The sequence below is a fragment of the Mustelus asterias genome, chromosome 8 (assembly GCF_964213995.1).
Source record: "Mustelus asterias chromosome 8, sMusAst1.hap1.1, whole genome shotgun sequence".
Classification (NCBI taxonomy): Eukaryota; Metazoa; Chordata; class Chondrichthyes; order Carcharhiniformes; family Triakidae; genus Mustelus; species Mustelus asterias.
The window spans coordinates 127715942-127737067 of record NC_135808.1 but is presented as its reverse complement, the minus strand read 5'-3'; the positions used below and the strand labels follow the sequence as shown (position 1 = coordinate 127737067).

Sequence of the window (21126 nt, the reverse complement as noted above, 5' to 3'; positions counted from 1 at the left end):
AATTAGCGAATGGCGGTATGTCAAAGTACCGACAAGAGATCAGTCAGTAAGACATTTGAGGCCAAAGTACTAAAGTTCAGAGTGCAACAGGAATGTTTATCTATGCACAGTGTCAGCAGAGGTTATTGGTTATAAAAAAGTGTGAACCTTGTCTAATTTTCCCGGCCCTCGACTGGGGACACAAGGCATTTGTAGTGTCACTGCCCCAGCTGAGATCAGCAAACTCATAAATAACCTGCATGGCATGTCACTGGGTAAACTCACTGAGCTGTTAATGGAGCAAACAACAATTAGTTTTAAATATTAAAAAATACAGTGATATTTGAGCAGGTTATTCCATTCTTTTTAGTGTATCTTCACACACACCTTTTCCCTTTGGGAAGGATTCCCGGGCTGATTATCAACCTGTTGAACTGTGTTAACATTCCGTGGCACGGTGGCACAGTGGTTAGCATTGCTGCCTCACAGTGCCAGGAACCTGGGTTCAATTCCAGCCTTGGGTGACTGTCTGTGTGGAGTCTGCACATTCTCCCCGTGTCTGTGTGGGTTTCCTCCGGGTGCTCCGGTTTCCTCCCACACTCCAAAGATGTGTGGGTTAGATTGATTGGACATGGTAAGTTGCCCCTTAGTGTCAGGGAGATTAGCAAGGTAATTATGTGGGGTTACGGAGATAGGACCCGGGTGGGTGCAGGCTCGATGGGCCGAGTGGCATTTTCTGCACTGTAGGGATTCTATGAGACACCCACCATCGGGTATCATGTTTTCTCAGTGGACACAACTCATTTCTGGAACAAAAATCTTGGAATCATACAGCACAGATGAATGGCTCACTATACCTGTGTCAGTTCTCTGGAAGAAGCTATTCAATTAGTCCCATGCCACTGCTCTTTCAATACCACACCTGACAGATATTTCTTCTTCAACTTACTCTTCTATAAGTTACTATAAGTTAGCCATGGTAAACGCACAGGGTCACGGGGATAGGCATGGGGCTAGGCACGGGGATAGGCATGGTGCTCTTTCAGAAGCTTGGGCTGAATGGTCTCTTGCACTGTAGGGATTCTATGGATTCCTTCCATGGCCAACAGGTCCTGGTAATTATTAGGAAGCCTGTTGGTTATTATCACAGAGAAACAAATGGAATCAAGGAACGTGATCCCCCAAATTGGTTATATTCCAAGAATTTCATGTAATCAGAAAGGAATTTGACTTAGTCACTTTTAACTTGATTCCTATTCATTTTAATATTTTTCAAAACAAAGAATGATACATTTTGAAAATTATTTTTTAAATATTGTAAATGAATCAATCTTTATTAAATATTTTAATTTTAATAAGGACATTAAAAGATTAAATGGGTGAAATGTTAATCAGTATTCTCAATAAGGTAACATTTTAAAATCAGAATTTCTGGTGGAGGTTACATATCCACAATACCAGTTGGTCTTTTTTTCTTTACAGATGTTGATTGATGTTTTGTACATTTCCAGTGTTCTGTTTTGAGTTTTGAATTATTTTAACATTTCTGAATGTCTTTCAAAACCAAAACCAGTCACTTATAGGAGGCATCTTAAATCAAATGTGCAAGACTTTTAAAACAGTGTCATTTTTAAAACAGTGTCATTTTTTTGCATATGGTCACAGAACAAATTGAAAGAAATGATAAAGGCTGAGATTCTCCCATCTCGTTCGCCCCGTCACCACTGCCAATGAGAGCGGAGAGTTCGGCACTCAGCCAAAACTCCACTCACCGCAGCGGGACCGGAAAATCCCAGCCGCGGGTGAGGTCGGAGAATCCCAGCCGCGGGTGAGGTCGGAGAATCCCAGCCGCGGGTGAGGTCGGAGAATCCCAGCCGCGGGTGAGGTCGGAGAATCCCAGCCGCGGGTGAGGTCGGAGAATCCCAGCCGCGGGTGAGGTCGGAGAATCCCAGCCGCGGGTGAGGTCGGAGAATCCCAGCCGCGGGTGAGGTCGGAGAATCCCAGCCGCGGGTGAGGTCGGAGAATCCCAGCCGCGGGTGAGGTCGGAGAATCCCAGCCGCGGGTGAGGTCGGAGAATCCCAGCCGCGGGTGAGGTCGGAGAATCCCGGCCATAATATTGAAACAAAATACTGCGAATACTGGAAATCTGAATAGAACGTTTTGCATTTATGTTGCGACCACAAGATGTCTCAAACACTTTATAGCCAATGGAGTGCTCTTTCACTGAAGTGGAGTCACTATTGGAAACACTGCAATCAATTTGCATGCAGCAATCTCAAACAAACACAAATGTGATAATGACTCAGTCATCGCCTCGTGGCTTTTTGGTTAAGTTCAAACGTTGGGTCATACTGGAGATCAGGTGTAATGGCTGCTCTTGTCAGCTTGGATCTACTCTGTCTCTCGGGTGGGGACCGTGAATTGGATTGAATTGGAATTGGTTTTAGGAGTAAGTAAGGAGATGGATTAAAGGTTTGCCCCGTCCACTCTGCTCATTGGCTTTTTAACTCTCAGGAAGGACTAAAATTATTTTTTTTTAAAAAAGACTAAGTAATCTGCTTTTGTGGTGTTGATTGAAGGCTAAATATTGGCCAGGCCATCAGGGATAACTTCTTCAAAACAGTGCCAATTAATCTTTTACTTGCACTTGGACAAGCAGATAGGGCCTCAGTCTAACTTTGCAACTGAAAGAAAGGCATTCCTGACAGTGCAGCACTCCCTCAGTACTGCACTGGAGCATCAGCTTTAATTTCTGTGTCTAGACCTTGGAGTGAGACTTGAACTTGAAGCCTTGTGACTCAGAGGTGAGAGTGCTACAAAACCATAGTTGCCACAACATAAACACAAAATATTTAATGGCTCTGGCAGCATCATGGAGAACTAAAAGCAGTTAATGGGCCCTCTGTGGAAGTGAATGGGTTTCAAGTGGGTTAAAAAATCTTTCATTCGAACGAGAAAGTAATCAACCTGAGACATTAGCTGAAGATATAACATCAAGGTATATTAAGAGTAAGGTCATTTATTTCCAAAAATGGTACTTTAAATTAAAATGAATGTGTGATTTTAACATCAAAACATATTAAGTTAAGAGGAGCAAGGTTATTTTTAATCATTATTGATTTAGAACATGCCGAAAAGAGAGTCATGTTGCCTTGCAATCCTCAGGACAAATGCAAGAATGCCAAATTTCAAATGATCACAATAATTTACACTACAGGACAAAAAGAGTGCTGACTGGTTGGCAAGTCAACTCTGATTGGCAGAGGAAATGCCATGGAAGAACTAAAAACTCCCCAAACACCTGGGTAATTCAAAAAAGCTGCAAAGTATGAGCCTATTCTTTTGTTTGCAATGAATGGGTTCCTAGCATAGGTTGCTTCCAGCAAGCGTAAATGAGCCATGTTGTAAGTTTGACTGATGGGTTGGCTGTCATTACTGGCACACACAGGAGAATGAATTGAATTGATTATTGTCACATGTATTGGGATACAGTGAAAAGTATTGTTTCTTGCGAAGTGTACAGACAAAACATACCGTACATAGTGTACATAGGGGAGAAGGAAAAGATAGGGTGAAGAATATAGTGTTGCAGTTACAGATAGGGTGAAGAGAAAGATCAGCATTATTAGAAAGTTTAAAAGTGTTAAGAGTACAGTTTTAAGAGCACAGAACATAGAATAGGGTGGCCTCGGGCGATTGTGTGGAGTTTGCATGTTCTCCCCATGACTGCATGGGTTTCCTCCAGGTGTCCTCCCACAGTCCAAAGATGTGCAGGTTAGGTGGATTGGCCATGCTAAAATGCCCTTTAGTGGCCCAAGATGTGTAGGTTAAATGGATTAGCCATAGTAAATGTGTGGGATCGTAAGGGATAGGGCGGAGGAAGAGGGCCTGGGTAAAATACTCTATCAGAGAGTCAGTGCAGACCCGATGGGCTGAATGGCCTCTTTGGCACTGTCGGGATTCTATGAACGAGAGTAAAGGATGGAATTAGAGGGTATGCTGGGGACAGTTCGCAAGAGCGTACCAACCGGCTCAAGAACAGCTTCTTCCCTGCTGCCAACAGACTTTTGAATGGACCTACCTCGCATTAAGTTGATCTTTCTAGCTCTGACTGTAACACTAGATTCTACACTCTCTCCTTTCCTTCTCTATGAATGGTATGCTTTGTCTGTATAGCGTGCAAGAAACAATACTTTTCACTGTATACTTATACATGTGACAATAATAAATCATATCAGGATGCGTAGGTTAGATGGATTAGCCATGGTAAATGTGTGGGGTCATAAGGGACAAGGCAGGGGAAGAGGGCCAGGGTAAGATACTCTATCAGCGAGTCAGTGCAGACTCGATGGGCCGATTGGCCTCTTCGGCACTGTCGGGATTCTATGAATGAGACTAAAAGATGGGATTAGAGGATACGTTTGGAAGAAGTCACCAAGCTCGGGTACTGTCTTGTTAGGATGGCTATTAGTATAAATTGTGATTGTTTGAAATTTGGCATTCTTGTGTTTGTCCTGCAAGGTGAGAAGTTTTGGCAACACATCGCTTTTTTCAGCATTTCCTGGCATTTGGAAACCAGAAGGAAATTAATTTTTATTTTGATTAATAATCTTTTATTTCTAAAGAAAGTGGAAGTTTAATAGGGGGGAATAGATGTGGGTGAGCTATGCAGGCTCTCTGAGTGACCCTGCTGTATGGGTGTGTGTGTGTGTCTATTGCCCTGCAGGGGGCTGAGCCTGGACGCCGCCCCGCTGCATTATGGGAGGCTGGCAATGGGCCAGTGCCAAAGATGGCGGCGGAGCGCGTTGCGGCACATTGCGGAAGTGAGGTAAGTGCACGAGGGGGGAAGCCCCCCCCCCCCTCGCCGATTCATGGCCGCCGCCAAGCTCCCTCAGCAGCGAGAGGGCGAGGAGGAGGAGCAGGCCGCAGGATCATGTAACGACGAGAAAGGAGGGGGGGATGAAATTGAAGAGAGAGAGAGAGAGATAGAAAATAAAAATCACAACCGACGGAGGAAATGAAGCAGTGCCCGCCTGGCAGGCGGCGGCGGCAGCAGCAACAACGGCGGCGGAGCCTGAGGCGGCGGTAGCGGGGAAAGAGAGTGAGTGCGAGCGGAGCGGGGCTGCTGCTGGGGGGAGGGGCGGTGGGAGCGCGAGCGGAGGAGAGCGAGAGGCAGCTGCTGCTGTGGGGGAGGGGAGGAGGGGCAAGTGGGTGGGGGAGGGGCAAGTGGGTGGGGGAGGGGCGGGGAGAGAGAGCGAGCGAGCCAGTGGGTGGGGGAGGGGAGAGGCTGAGCGAGCGTCTGATGAGCCGCGTTGTGTGCGGGCGGGCTCGCTCCGCTTCTCTCCAATCAGCCGCTGGGGGAAACAAAACCCGTTCGGTCGGTAGGGGGGGGAAAAAAACTCTTGTTTGTAAACATTTAATCACCCAGAATAATTAAGTCACCCACACTTTATTAAATAATTCAGTTGAACTCTGGGGCTTCCCCCTTAATAAACATGGTGCAGTTGGGATGATTTTATATTTATTAGAGTTGCTGCTAACCTGCACCCCCCCCCCTCCATATTTTCATCCACATCTCGACTGTTTTCTCTCAAGTCACTTGAGAGGAATTTTGTTTTTCCCATCCCAGGTAGACTGGTTGTGGACTGTGATTTCAGGGGAGGCCGGGGATGATTCTAAGGCTCCAAGAGGCCTACCCCATTCCACCCCTGGATTTGGAGATGGTGGTGGTTTGGTCTGGAACAAGAAGTCAACATCACATAAAAGAACACAACAGGGTCAATGTCCCTCAACAACCCCCCCATGTCCCTCAATAATCACCAACCCGCCCCCCCCCCCGCAATGTCCCTCCATAATCACCAACCCCATACAGTTCTTCCCCCTCCAGTTACTTCCAAGAGGGATTCTTTGTCCTTTGAGTCATTTTTAAACATTTCTTTCCCCTCAAATTCCCCCCCCCCCCCCAAGAAGCAACAACACAGGCTCCTTTGGAAAAGAAAATAAAAAGTTCCCTCTGTCACTGAAAAGCTGTTCCTTTGTCATTTGCTGGGGCTGCTTCTGCATATTTAAAAAAAACTCCCCTCTATGGCATTTAAGTTCACTTGCTCTATTATTTCAGAGAGCAGCCCTTTTTCTGATGGTTTCGAATGTATATAACTGTGGATTTTTAGTGTTTGAATAAATGTGTCAGGACACATGCCGATAAACAGTATACTATATAAAATGCGTTTACTATAACAGACGTTATATTGACAAGTAATACATACACGTATACATAAACTGTCAGATTTTATATATATATATGCAAATACACATTCAAACTGGCATTATATATACACGTGTACATAAACTGACAAATTATATGCACATGTATTCATATGGTAATCTTTTATATATATATGTACATATTCATTTGCTGACTGTATATGTTTACATAGTGACAGATTTTATATATACACATCTATTCATATACTGATGGTTTATATATAACTCATCCTGACAGTTTATATATACACATCTATTTCTATACTGACTATATAAACATACAGATTATATATATTCACGTATACATATCCTGAGATTGTATATATACACATTTGTATATAGACACAACTCATATACTGACAGATTTTATATATATATATATATTCACGCATATGTGTGTGCTTCTTTCCGTTCACCAAATAAACTAAATGAACAAATTGTGGGATAAATTTAAAACATAGTTCCTCGAAGTAAACAGAATTTCAGATCTTCTAACGTGTGTAAATAAATTTTTTGTCTAAACGTGAGTCGGACTTCCCTTTTTCACTCGGAGTGCCCAGCTGCTGTGTGGATTTGACTTGCAGTGAAGTGGGTGGACTGACCAGTTATGTCTGGCTGCTTTGTGAGCACTTTTATGGTGAAGTAACCCGTGGTTTTAAAAAATATAAATGGAGATAAATATGCGGAACACGTGTGCTTTAGTGCAGGTTCAGCAGATGCAGGCTCCTACTCCCCAGGGAAGGTTATGTTTGTATTTGAATATTTTTTTGGGAGTGTGTTGTGTGTGTGGAGTGGGTTGCAGCTTAAACTGGGTTGTGAATCAGTCCTTGGCACGTGTTTCATTTTGGGCAGGAGGGGTGGAATTGGTCATTTTGAGATCAGTTTGGAATCGGAAACGTCTCTTTAGAAACTGGTCGGTTTCTTTTTTGTCTGTGGGACAGGTGGAAGTTTCCACGTGTGAGTGAGTGAGAGTGTGTGTGGATCGAGGAAGCCATGTGTTCAGCAGCGTTTTTAAAACAAAATGCCGAGCAGTAACAATTGAACCTCGATTATATTGTTCGCCCTGTTGAAAGTGAAGGTTGGGATTTAAGATTGAATTCAGATTGTGACTCGCCCCTCTCGGTTACAGTGTCTCTTGCTTTCCACTGCTTTTATTTTCGAGCTGGTACACTATGTATCCAAACCATGCTGCAGATAACCGTCTGAGAACTCTTAACTGATGGGGGTTTTTGTTGTTGTTGTTCCTGCCGTTCTGATTTAATAATGCTCTCGCTTTTCTGTTGCCGTGTCTCGATTTAGGGGGTGCCCAAACCAGGGCCCAGGCCTCACCCTAGGAATACAGGTTGGGCTGTTGTCTTTGTGTTGTGTGTAGCTGAAAGTTTAGTTGGGGGGTTGGGTTGGGGGGGGGGGGGGGGAAATAAAAGGATTGTTGATGCTATTTTCTCGTTACTCAATAAGTTTTAAACAACTTCCTGGTCTTTTAGTATCTCAAACTTGCAGTCCACATACATTGTGGGGGTGTGGTTTCAAAGTTTTATGTATGCGAGGCTCCTAGTTTTAAAATTTGATTTATTTAATTGTTATTGTCTTGTGTATTGGTATACAGTGAAAAGTATTGTTTCTTGCGCACTATGTGGACAAAGCATACCGTTTATAGAGAAGGAAAGGAGAGGGCACAGAACGTAGTGTTACAGTCACAGCGAGGGTTCGGAAGTGTAGGATCCTGACGCAGAGTGACTCCGTCTAAGGGGAAGATACAACCTTGGGGACACCTCCTGTTTTTAGACATTGTTACTGTTCCACAACCAGGGATTTGGGTGATCAGTTCTGAATTGTGAAACTCATCAGAGCTTTGCAGTTAAAATGTGTTTATGGTAGAGCTGTACTAACTGAATTTGCCTGTTTTGAGTTGCATTCTACAGCTCAAGTTTGTGTGTTGTCTAATTAGGATAATGGTTAGGAGCAACTTGTCGTAAAAACAGAAAAAACACCGCTGCTGTGTTTGTCTAAAAAGAAAGAAGAGTGTTTCAGCTGCAAGGAGTTCCTTACCCAGTTTATGCCTTCAGTTCAGGATCTGAAGGATGCTGTGTATTTCCAGAGTATTGTACTTTAGTTTAGCTTTGCTGTATTTGATTTTGCTTTGCTATCTCCAGCATACTTACTGGGTGGCACGGTGACACAGTGGTTAGCACTGCTGTCTCACAGCGCCAGGGACCCGGGTTCAATTCCTGGTTTGGGTCACTGTCTGTGTGGAGTTTGCACGTTCTCCCCGTGTCTGCATGGGTTTCCTCCGGGTGTTCCCGTTTCCCCCCTCAGTCCGAAAGAAGTGCTGGTTAAGTGCATAGGCCGTGCTAAATTCTCCCTCAGTGTACCCCAACAGGCGCCGGAGTGTGGCGACTAGGGGATTTTCACAGTAACTTCATTGCGGTGTTAATGTAAGCCTGCTTGTGACACTAATAAATAAACTTGAACTTAAAGCTTAAGCTTACAGTGTACTCAGAACTATAGAATCTGCATTTAGCAGCAACATATAGTAAAACATTCCATCACAAGCTGCTACCAAACAAAATTTGACAACCACATAAGGAGATAGTATTGAAGTTGACCAAAAGCTTGGTCAAAGAGGTAGTTTTTATAAGAGTTCCTTAAAGATGGTGGGAGAGCTAGAGACTTAGGTTGGGAATTCCAGAGCTTGGGGTCAAGGCAGTGGTAGAGTGAAGAAAAATTAGGAGTTTGGAGGGGGCCAGAATCGGAGGAGTGCAGAGATCTCAAGGCTGGAGAAGGTTGCAAAGATAGTGAGATGGCAAGGCCATGGAGGGATTTAGAAGCAAGGTTTAAGATTTCTATAATCGTGCTTTTGCAGGGCAGGGTGTCTGTATTGAGTGGCACAGTGGTTAGCACTGCTGCCTCACAGCTCTAGGGACCCGGGTTCAATTCCCGGCTTGGGTCACTGCCAAGTCTGCATGTTCTCCCTGTGTCTGTGTGGGTTTCCTCTGGGTGCTCCGGTTTCCTCCCACAGTCCGAAAGATGTGCTGGTTAGGTGAATTAGCCATGCTAAATTCTCCCTCGGTGTACCCGAACAGGTGCCAGAGTGTGGCGACTAGGGGATTTTCACAGTAACCTCATTGCAGTGTGAATGTAAGCCTACTTGTGACACTAATAAATAAACTTTAGAACTTAAACTTTTTGATGGGGGATGGGACTGAGTGTGATTTATAATATGGGCAGCAGAGTTTAAGTTGAGTTATAGCTGGGGGAAAGGAAATTATGATGCGATTAGGCGAGATTTAGCTGGCATAGGTTGGGGAAGGAAACTGCAGGGGATGGGCACAATTGTAATGTGGAACTTGTTCAAGGAACAGCTACTACGCGCCCTTGATAAATATATACCTCTCAGGCAGGGAGGAAGCAGACGTGTGAGGGAACCGTGGTTTACTAAGGAGGTTGAATCTCTTGTGAAGAGGAAGAAGGAGACTTGTGTTAAGATGAGACGTGAAGGCTCCGTTAGGGCGCTTGAGAGTTACAAGTTAGCCAGGAAAGAGTTAAGAAGAGCCAGGAGGGGACATGAGGAAAACCCTAAAGCTTTCTATAGATATGTCAGGAGTAAAAGAATGACTAGGGTAAGATTAGGGCCAGTCAAGGACAGTAGTGGGAAGTTGTGCGTGGAGTCTGAAGAGATAGGAGAGGCACTAAATGAATATTTTTCGTCGGTATTCACACTGGAGAGGGACAGTGTTGTTGAGGGGAGTACTGAGATGCAGGCTGTTGGACTGGATGGGATTGATGTTCATAAGGAGGAGGTGTTAGCAATTCTGGAAAGGATAAAAATAGATAAGTACCCTGGGCCGGATGGGATTTATCCTAGGATTCTCTGGGAGGCTAGAGAGGAGATTGCAGAGCCTTTGGCTTTGATCTTTGTGTCGTCATTGTCTACAGGAACAGTGCCAGAAGACTGGAGGATAGCAAATGTTGTCCCCTTGTTCAAGAGGGGAGTAGGGACAAACCTGGTAATTATAGACCGGTGAGCCTTACTTCTGTTGTGGGCAAAGTATTGGAAAGGATTATAAGAGATAGGATTTATAATCACCTAGAAAGGAATAATTTGATTAGGGATAGTCAGCACGTTTTTGTGAAGGGTAGGTCGTGCCTCACAAACCTTATTGAGTTCTTTGAGAAGGTGACCAAAGAGGTGGATGAGGGTAAAGCGGTTGATGTGGTGTATATGGATTTCAGCAAAGCGTTTGATAAGATTCCCCATGGTAAGCTTTTGCAGAAAATACAGACACATGGGATTGAGGGTGATTTAGTGGTTTGGATCAGGAATTGGCCAGCTGTAAGAAAACAGAGGGTGGTGGTTGATGGGAAATATTCATCCTGGAGTTCAGTTACTAGTGGTGTACCGCAAGGATCTGTTTTGGGGCCAGTGCTGTTTGTCATTTTTATTAATGACCTGGATGAGGGCGTGGAAGGATGGATTCGTAAATTTGCGGCTGACACTAAAGTCGGTGGAGTTGTAGACAGTGCGGAAGGATGTTGCAGATTACAGAGAGACATAGATAAGCTGCAGAGCTGGGCTGAGAGGTGGCAAATGGAGTTTAATGTGGAAAAGTGTGACGTGATTCACTTTGGAAGGAGTAACAGGAATACAGAGTACTGGGCTAATGGTAAGATACTTGGTAGTGTGGATGAACAGAGGGATCTGGGAGTCCATGTGCATAGATCCCTGAAAGTTGGCACCCAGGTTGATAGGGTTGTTAAGGCGTATGGTGTGTTAGCTTTTATTGGTAGAGGGATTGAGTTTCGGAGCCAGGAGGTCATGCTGCAACTGTACAAAACTCTGGTGCGGCCGCGTTTGGAGTATTGCGTACAGTTCTGGTCGCCGCATTATAGGAAAGATGTGGAAGCGTTGGAAAGGGTGCAGAGGAGATTTACCAGGATGTTGCCTGGTATGGTGGGAAAATCGTATGAGGAAAGGCTGAGGGGCTTGAGGTTGTTTTCGTTAGAGAGAAGAAGGTTAAGAGGTGACTTCATAGAGGCATACAAGATGATCAGAGGATTAGATAGGGTGGATAGTGAGAGCCTTTTTCCTCGGATGGTGATGGCTAGCACGAGGGGACATAGCTTTAAATTGAGGGGTGAGAGATATAGGACAGATGTTAGAGGTAGGTTCTTTACTCAGAGAGTAGTAAGGGCGTGGAATGCCCTGCCTGCAGCAGTAGTGGACTCGTCAACATTAAGAGCATTCAAATGGTTATTGGATAAACATATGGATGATATTGGAATAGTGTAGATTAGTGGGGCTTTAGATTGGTCCACTGGTCGGCGCAACATCGAGGGCCGAAGGGCCTGTACTGCGCTGTTATGTTCTATGTTCCTGGAGGGTATGACCATTAAGTTGAGCTCATGGAGGGTGTGACCAGGTGAGCATTGGCACAATCAGGTTGAGGTAACAAAGGAAGGAATAAGGTTTCAACAGCAGCTACATGAGGCAGGCAGTGTTATTTAGATGGAAATAGGTGCCCTTGTTGATGGAGAAGATGAGATCGGCAGTTGACCTCAGAATTGAATTGAACATTAAAGTTTTAAGGGGTGGATTTGGTGGCTAAGTGTGTGTGGGGTGGAGCCCAAAGATAATGACTTTTGTCTTGTCTGTTTAATTGGAGGGCAATTTGTGTGACAAATTAGAGGTAGTGAGAGGTGGAGCTGGCCTGCGGAGCCTTATACATTTTCAGAAATTTTCTCTGAGAGATGGCATCCAAATGAGAAATAGGAAGGGACCAAGACTAGGTTGGGGGGGGCGGGGGGGTGCAACAGATTTGAACCAGTATATTTTATTTTAATGATGTGTGATGTTCATTCTTAATCATCTCCACAAGACCCCAGTGTTGTTGACTGAGCTGCAAATCACCAGAATGTGATACTACACAGGGTAGATGGAGTGAGATGTATCCTTTGGCTGGGGAGTCTAGAACCAGGGGGCACAATTTTAAAATAAGGGGGATGCCACTTTGGACCGAGCAGAGGAGAAACTTCTTCACACAGAGGGTTGTGAATCTTTTCAATTCTCATTGACTATGTCTTAAGGTAGAGATTGATAGATCTCTGATTAACTAATGTAAAGGGCTATTGGGATAGTGGGGGTATAAGGCATTGAAGTGTCTGATCAGCCATGATTGTTTCAGCCAACCCCTGTTTCTATGTTCTTACACAACTCAAGAGTGTTCTCTTAGACACAGCCTAAGTTTGGAGAAGTAACTCCATAATTGGCTGTGTTTTTTTCCGCAGTTCAAGTGAACTCAGTATTAGCATTTCATACACCCACCATTATGCTTTCCTGAAATATTTGATAACACAATGAGGGTTTTGTTGCAAAAAGAACAACTGATCCATCTTCTGTAGAATAGGATGTGGATGACAGAATCAAGCTGGTGTACAGCACTGTGCACAAATTTTTTTCTTTTAGTTTCCTTTGTTATTAGCTATTTACTTAAATGTTATATTTGTAGTAGATTATTTGGCGTAGCCCTAATTCTCCACCCACCCCCCCAATCCACTAAGTTATCAGTATTTTAATTTTGAAATACTGAATTTGAATTGGAATGGACCAAATCTCTCAAACTGTTCAAGAGAATTGCTCTCCGGTTCAACTCTTAGATTCTGCAGGTTTTAAATCTACTGAGGGTTATGTTATTTTTTTTTGTTGGAAAGCATGGGCTGAGGGAGAGATAATATTGTGCTTTTTAATTCATTCGTGGGACATGGGCATCGCTGGCTGGCCAGCATTTATTGCCCATCCCTAGTTGTCCTTGGAGGACAGTTGAGAGTCAACCACATTGCTGTGGCTCTGGAGTCACATGTAGGCCAGACCAGGTAAGGACGGCAGATTTCCTTCCCTAAATGACATTAGTGAACCAGATGGGTTTTTCCAACAATCGACAATGGTTTCATAGTCATCAGTAGATTCTTAATTCCAGATATTTTGAAATTGAATTCAAATTTTACTCTCTGCCATGGTGGGTTTTGAACCCAGTTCCCCAGAACATTGGCTGAGTTTCTGGATTGATAGTCTAGCGATAATACCACTAGCCCATCACCTCCCCCATGGAACAAGTATTCACATTTTTATAATGATGCTGAGGAGTCCAGATGAAAATGAATCCTCAGAAGCTGCATTGTTTCTATAGACTGTCGTGTGGTGTGTCTTTTCCTGTCAGTCTTCTCTCTCCTTCGCTCCGGAGCTCCTTGCTGTGGTAGAGCTCCACCAGTTGCTCTCTCCTACTTTGCTCCAATGGCCATTCCTCATGAGTAAGCCTGGTCAGATGGCGTTACACTCTGGGTGCAGCTGGCCCCTCACCTTCTGCCAGTGCACATTGAACTTATGTATGTTTTTCTGATATGTGGGAATGGAGAGACATAGAAAAACTACAGCACAAAACAGGCCCTTCGGCCCCACAAGTTGTGCCGAACATATCCCTACCTTGTAGGCCTACCTAATAGAAACATAATAGGACAATTTAAGAGTCTCTACTGTAGTCTGAAACTTGCCCATAGAATGTCAGTACTTGTGATGGTATGTGTTGGGGATGGTGGAGCGGGGTAGTAATGTAGATGATTTGAAAGCCTTCCTTTTCCAGCAACATCTGCATCCATGCACTACCAGCAAGGGTTGTTGGTTAGTGATTGTGTGTGAAGATCTTAGATGTTCTTTCTCCTAATCTAATCCAATGGTCACTGTTGTAATGTAGGGGAAACGGTGTTTCTAGTTGCTATGACTCAGTTAACTTAAAAAAACTTGCAATTATACATGTCTCCCTTGACCACCGGATGTTTTAAAGTATTTTACAGCCAAAAGAGTTTTATTTGATGCGTAGTCATTGTTGTAATAGGAAACGTCGCAGCCAATTTGCGGACAGCAAGATCCCGCAGGCAGCTATGCTAATCTGTTTTTGTGATGCTGATTGAGGGATAAATATGGGTTGGGACACGGGCGAATTCCCTTGCTCTTCTTCCATGTGGTGTGATGGGACCTTTTTGCTTACCTAAGACAAGGCCTCAGTTTAAAATCCCATCTGAAAGATGACTTCTCTGACAGTGTACTATTACACTGGAGTGCCAGCCTTGAACCTTGTGCTCAAGTCTGTCTTGGGGCTTGAACCCAGAACCAACTCAGGTGAGTGGGCTGCTAACTGAGACACGGCTGACACACACAAACTCTTGTCTTAACCACCTCTGTTCTGGTGGTTACAAGTCTAGCATGATGGGAGAAACTGAACAAATTCATTCATTACAATACCATACAGCAGTCATGTTGAATACTAGTATTTGCTTTGGGTGCAATTTTTTCTAACTCATTTTGAGTGTCCTTGCCCTAAATATGCCTAACGTTTAGTGTACAGCTCAAAAGAGGAATATTTAGATATTTCCAACAGGAAACACATGGGCAGAAAGCAAGGAGAGAACATTCATTTTTGATTGCGGTTAAACAAACATTGACCACTTTCTGTGCTGAAAATCTTTCTATTCTTTTATGGGAATGACTGACACTCACCCACTCATCCATTTTGGTAGGAATAACAGCAAAATGGACTATTGCTTAAATGGTAAAAAATTGCAGCATGCTGCTGTGCAGAGGGACCTGGGTGTCCTTGTGCAAGAATCACAAGGAGTTGGTTTGCAGGTGCAGCAGGTAATTAAGAAGGCAAATGGAATTTTGTCCTTCATCGCTAGAGGGATGGAGTTTAGAAACAGCGAGGTTATATTGCAGCTGTATAAGGTGCTGGTGAGGCCACACCTGGAGTACTGTGTACAGTTTTGGTCTCCTTATTTGAGAAAAGATATACTGCCCCTAGAGGGGGTGTGGAAGAGATTCACTAGGTTGATTCCAGAGTTGAGTGTTGGCTTCTGAGGGGAGACTGAGGCTATACGCATTGGAATTCAGAAGAATGAGGGAAATCTTATAGAAACATATAAAATTATGAAGGGAATAGATAAGATAGAAGCAGGGAAGTTGTTTCCACTGGCGGGTGAAACTAGAACTCGGGGGCATGGCCTCAAAATAAGGGAGAGCAGATTTAGAACTGAGTTGAGGAGGAACTTCTTCACCCAAAGGGTTGTGAATCTGTGGAATTCCCTGCCCAGTGAAGCAGTTGAGGCTTCCTCATTGAATGTTTTTAAGACAAGGATAGATAAATATTTGAGCAGTAAAGGAATTAAGGGTTATGGTGAGTGGGCGGGTAAGTGGAGCTGAGTCCACGAAAAGATCAGCTATGATCTTATTGAATGGCGGAGCAGGCTGAAGGAGCCAGATGGCCTACTCCTGCTCCTAGTTCTTATGTTCACCCACTCACCTTAGCAGAGAATTGAAACATCAAAGGATTTACTTGATGATATCGTGACTGAGCTACAGTTTATGTTGCACTCTTGCTCAATAGTGGGTGAAAGGAGGAGAGACCGAGAAGTCAGGTTAACTCTGAGAGTAAATCATGCCTTAAAACATTTGGGTTACACGCAAAGTATTAGCACAAAAATTTACAGTGGGGCACCACGTACTCTTGGGGGTGAAGGAGTGGCCATTCAGCCCCTTTGAGCCAGTTCTGCCATTTTAATTGGAGCGTGGCCCATCTGTAATGCCACTCCACTTAACTGTCTTTGAATCATATCCCTTGATCAGCTTACCCCTCTGTTTGCCATTGCTCCTGTAGACACCTACATTGGGTAAGGCAGAGTGAGAATCTCCATTTCTCAAATACCTGAACTATTTTCCTTCAGGTGCCTGCAGCTGCCACCTGGCATTTTCCCCAAGTGGCCACGCTTGTGAGCCTATTCATAGAATCTCTCCAGTGCCAGAAGGAGGCCATTCGGCCCATCGAGCCTGCGGGTGGAAATCGGAGGAAACCCATGGAGACACGGGGAAAACACCTGACTGTCCACATAGACAGTGATCCAAGGCCAAAGTTGAACCCGGGTCCCAGGTCACGTGAGGCAACAGTGCTCACTACCGTGCCACCGTACCACCTGTGCAATTAGTGCAGGTATTAAAACTATGGGAGGATTTCTGGCTGAATCTGAGATCACTTATTTGCGTCCACTCTCTAGCAAGGGGAGTCGCTGGATGGAAGCCTCCCCACTATTTTGACCTTTCTCCTCCAGAACACGCATTTATCCCTGCTGTCTCGCCCAGTTTACAGCAGTGTTCAATTATCACAATTTGGTACAGGCCAGAAATTGAGCGTGGGTTTCTTGCATGTGATAATATTTTAAAAGAAAACCTGTCAAATGTCAAACCTGGCAGAAAGAATGTTACAACAGCCATTGTATTTTTAAATTGTTTTTCCCTTGAAATGTTGTGGAGAGTTTCAGAGTCCTCGCCCTGTGCAGCAGAATTATGTTCAGAAACTCTGCCAGCTGGGGAGCTCTGATTACAATGCCATTTCCTGCCATACAGCAGCCTGCATGACCAGGGCACCAATGCATCTTGTTCCTTCTCTCTTGGCTACTTTAATGGCTGACTTCCAATCTTCCGCCTTTTGTAAATGTGAGTTCACCCAAGACTCTGCTGCCCAGGTCTTACCTCACAACAAGTCTCGTTTGCCCATTACCCTTGTGCTTGCCGGCCTATGTCGGCTCCTGATCTAGCAACACCTCAAACACAAACATGATCATATTGTCAAATAGCCTCAACCATCAACCTATCTCTAACCTCCACAGCCATGTGAGAAATCTCTGATTCGGGTCGCTGACTGCGCCTTCAGATGTCTTAATCTGTAACCCTGGAAATCTCCCTCTAAACCCCTCCATCTCTCCTCCTTTAAAATGTTTCTTAAAACCTACAACTTTGTCAATGGTCCTAAAATTTCTATTGTGGTTGAGTGTCAGATTTTGTCTGAAAATGCTCCTGTGAAATGCCTTTGTTGTGTTAAAGTATTATCCATGTGCAAATGGTGAACATGTGAACTGGGTTGACAATCCTGCAGTCCTGGGATGTTTTTGTGCATATTTGCACCTCTCTTGAAGGCTATGGCGTTGGCTGCGTTACTGTAGGTGCTGACTACCTCTTGCCATTCTTCCATGTTTTAAGTTGGAGTGTGAGCAAATGGTTTAACTGTGTAGGGCATCAGTGGAAAGTTTCACCCTGCCCTCACCCAAAGATTGCACATGTGCACTCTGCAGCAAGCATTATTGGACTACGATCGTAATTGGGAATTTATTCTCCTTTCACCATCCTCGGTGGCTTTGAACTTATCTAAATTGCTGGTTTAACTGATGTTAGTTTTGATTAAAGGAACTTTGGTGTTTCCGAAGAAGATTATAGTTAAAGTTGATGACTAGCTTTGAAGACAAGACTATAGTCTCAACTTCAATGCAACTCATTATGCTGCAGTATGCAAGTAGTGAGATTCCAGCTTGTAGTTTGATTTAATATTGGAATATTGCTAAATCTTAGCTCTAAGTGACTAAATATCAATTGTGGTTTACAGTACTTTGCTAATTCTTTTTGAGCATCGAAAAGGGCATTTCAATTATCTGAATGAATAAATGTTTTAATTTTGTTTTAAGGTTGGGTGAATTGTCCACAGCGTTTTCAGTAATAGGAAGTAATGTGAGATGGCTATCTTCAAGTATGTTGTGAGATAGCTATCTTTTCTTTAAAAAAAGACTTCTATGTCTGACCTCTGGCGAAAGAAAAGGCAGTGATTCATATAAGGTTCCTTTCTCAAAATATGGTATGTGAGTCATTCTCATTGATACCGAATAACTGGCAATTGAGGGCTGGCAGAAATGTTGCGATGTGTATTCTAACCTGCTGGCATCTCATTGACCCAACGTTTCTTGTTCTTTTGTGGCTCTTTGGACCTCTGATTTTTTTTTTAAACCCATATTTGATTTGATTTATTGTTGTCACGTGTATTAACATACAGTGAAAAGTATTATTTCTTGCGCGCTACACAGACAAAACATACCGTTCATAGAGAAGGGAAGATGAGAGTGCAGAATGTAGTGTTACAGTCATAGCTAGGGTGCAGAGAAAGATCAACTTAATGCAAGGTAGGTCCATTCAAAAGCCTGATGGCAGCAGGGAAGAAGCTGTTCTTGAGTCAGTTGGTACGTGACCTCAGACTTTTGCATCTTTTTCCTGACAGAAGGTGGAAGAGAGAATGTCCGAGGGCTTGGGGTCCTGGATTATGCTGGCTGCTTTCCTGAGGCAGCAGGAAGTTTAGAGTCAATGGATGGGAGGCTGGCTTGCGTGATGGACAGGGCTACATTCACAGCCCTTTGTAGTTTCTTGGGCAGAGCAGGAGCCATACCAAGCTGTGATACAACCAGAAAGAATGCTTGCTATGGTGCATCTGTAAAAGTTGGTGAGAGTCATAGTGGATATGCCAAATTTCCTTAGCCTCTTGAGGAAGTAGAGGCGTTGGGTTGGCGGGTAGATCTGGCAGTTTCTCCCGGTTGACGTTCAGCTGCTGAGATGCAGTGCTGACATCGAAAATAAAACGCGGACTCTGGGGCAGAGCTGATTGTGTTCCACCCATCTTGCCTCCCGTTCCTCACTCCGTCAACATCCTTGCCCTTGGTTGGTGCAATGGTTTTGTATCCTGTACCAGTCAGTTCCTGTAAAGTGTCTTGGAGTTGTTCCAATTTGCTGCTGCTGCCTTCCTGTCATTTATTTTTAATATTTAAAAAAAATGTTTATGGAATGTGGGCATTGCTGGCTCAGCCAGCATTCATTGCACTTGAGAATGTGGTAGTTTGCTACCACCTTGAATTGTTGCAGTCCATGTGGTGTAGGTACGCTCACACTGATGTTGGGGAGGGAGTTCCATTATTTTGACCCAGCAACAGTGAAGAAGTGGTGATATAGTTCCAAGTCAGGGTGGTGAGTGGTTTAGAGGGGACCTTGCAGGGATTGGTGTTCTCATGTGTCTGTTGCTCTTGTCCTTCTAGGTGGTAGAGATCATGGGTTTGGAAGGTGCTGTTGCAGGAACCCTGGTGAGTTCTGCAATACATCATATTGATGGTACACACTGTTGTCACTGTGTCAGTGGTGGAGGGAGTGAATGCTTACTGTGGTGGATGGGGAGCCAATCAAGTGGGCTGCTGCTTCTGGATGGTGTGGAGCTTCTTGAGTGTTGTTGGAGCTGCACTCATCCAGGCAAGTGGAGAGTGTTCCATCACACTCCTGACTTGTACGTTTTAGATGATGGGCAGGCTTTTGGGCATCAGGAGGTGGGTTACTCTCTGTGGAATTCCCAGTCTCTGACCTGCTCCTCTGGCCTCAGCTTTTATCCAGTCTTCTGTATTTCTCATCAGCATCTTGTCTTTGCTTAATTTTCTTTTCCTGGTTCCTCTTGCTCTTTGCCAGCTTTCTTTCATCAGTCAGTTTCCACATCGGATCAGTGATTCATCATTCTTTATGGCTTCCTCTCTTCCGCCTGATGATGTCTTCTGCACCCTCTTTATTCTTTTAAAGATTTCCCAGTGTTGTTTGATGTTGCCTGGCTTTAGTTTTTTGAATCTATTGGAGAGAGCCAATGGAAAAGATTCTGACGTGTTCTTGTCCTCCAGTCTCCCTGTTGCAAATGGCCGTTGTGACTTTGTCATCATTGCTTTCTTGAGTTTCTGGAGGCTCTTGCCTAGTTGCCACATTCTGGCCTCTGTTCTGGTACACTGAAGGAGAATTTAGCACAGCCAATTCATCTAGCCTGTATGTCTTTGGACTGTGGAACAAACCAGAGGAAACCCACGCAGACACGGGGAGAACATGCAAAGTCCACACAGACAGTGACCCAAGCTGAGAATCTAACTCGGGTCCCTGGCGTTCTGAGGCAGCAGTGCTCACCACTTTGCCACCATGCATGGTGATCTTACCATTGCCCCAAATAGGATTAGAGGAGCTAAATATTCTAACCTGACAAGATTGTTTTTGATGTGGAGATGCCGGTGTTGGACTGGGGTAAGCACAGTAAGAAGTCTAACAACAACAACAGGTTAAAGTCCAACAGGTTTATTACAAGATTGTTTTTAACAAGGAGGGAGTCTCTAGATCCAAGTGCCTTTTATGTCCGTTATGTGTTGTCACTTTTAATCTAGCCATTAGTATGCATTCTCTGTGTAATTATAAAGTATTCTGTAATGTCAGTAACAATCAAAATAGTCTATTTCAAGCTAGATTATTATTATTTTTCCTCCAATCTGGGAGGAATAGCAATGGATATATACAGTACCGATTCCTGGCTCGGGTTGCTGTCTGTGTGGAGTCTGCACGTTCTCCCCATGTCTTTGGGGGTTTCCTCCCACAGTCCAAAGATGTGCGGGTTGGGTTGATTGGCCATGCTAGATTGACCCTGGTGTTGGGGGGGGGGGGCTAGCTAGGGGCGGATGTGTGGGGTTGGGGGAGTGGGGCCTGGGTGGGATTGTGGTCAGTGCAGACTCGATGGACTGAATGGCCTCCTTCAGCACTGTAGAGATTTTACAAATACTTTAAAAATATAATTGGTGAGGTTTAATACTGAGTGGTGATTTATAGAGTACCAAAGAAGGCGTCAACAATTATTTAGGAAATTTCCTGGGGGTCAGTTAGCTCTGTAGTCTGGATGACTGGTTCATGATGCAGAGCGATGCTCAGCGTAGGTTTAATTCCTGTACTGGCTGAGGTTATTCATGAAGGACTGCCTTCTCAATCTTTCCCCTCACCTGAGGTAAGCTTACCCTTGGGTAAAATCATCACCAGTCAGCTCTCCCTTAAAGGGCAGAACAGGTGGCACAGTGGTTAGCACTGCTGCCTCACCGTGCCAGAGACACGGGTTCAATTCCCGGCTTGGGTCACTGTGCGGAGTTTGCACATTCTCCACGTGGGTTTCTTCCGGGTGCTCTGGTTTCCTC

The 21126-nt window shown here is 44.3% G+C and overlaps 1 protein-coding gene across 2 annotated transcripts in view; it reads left to right on the top strand.

Moving 5' to 3' along the window:
• The first annotated feature begins 4875 nt into the window (after positions 1-4875).
• zzz3 (zinc finger, ZZ-type containing 3) overlaps positions 4876-21126 on the top strand; it is a 132171-nt gene continuing 115920 nt past the window's right edge. Inside the window, exons 1-2 of one of the 2 annotated variants that reach the window (XM_078218945.1) lie at positions 4987-5080; positions 7543-7585. The gene's annotated coding sequence lies outside the window, so the exon portion shown is untranslated. Of the gene's footprint in view, positions 5081-7542; positions 7586-21126 lie in introns of both variants that reach the window. The other variant, XM_078218944.1, reaches the window with a different exon arrangement.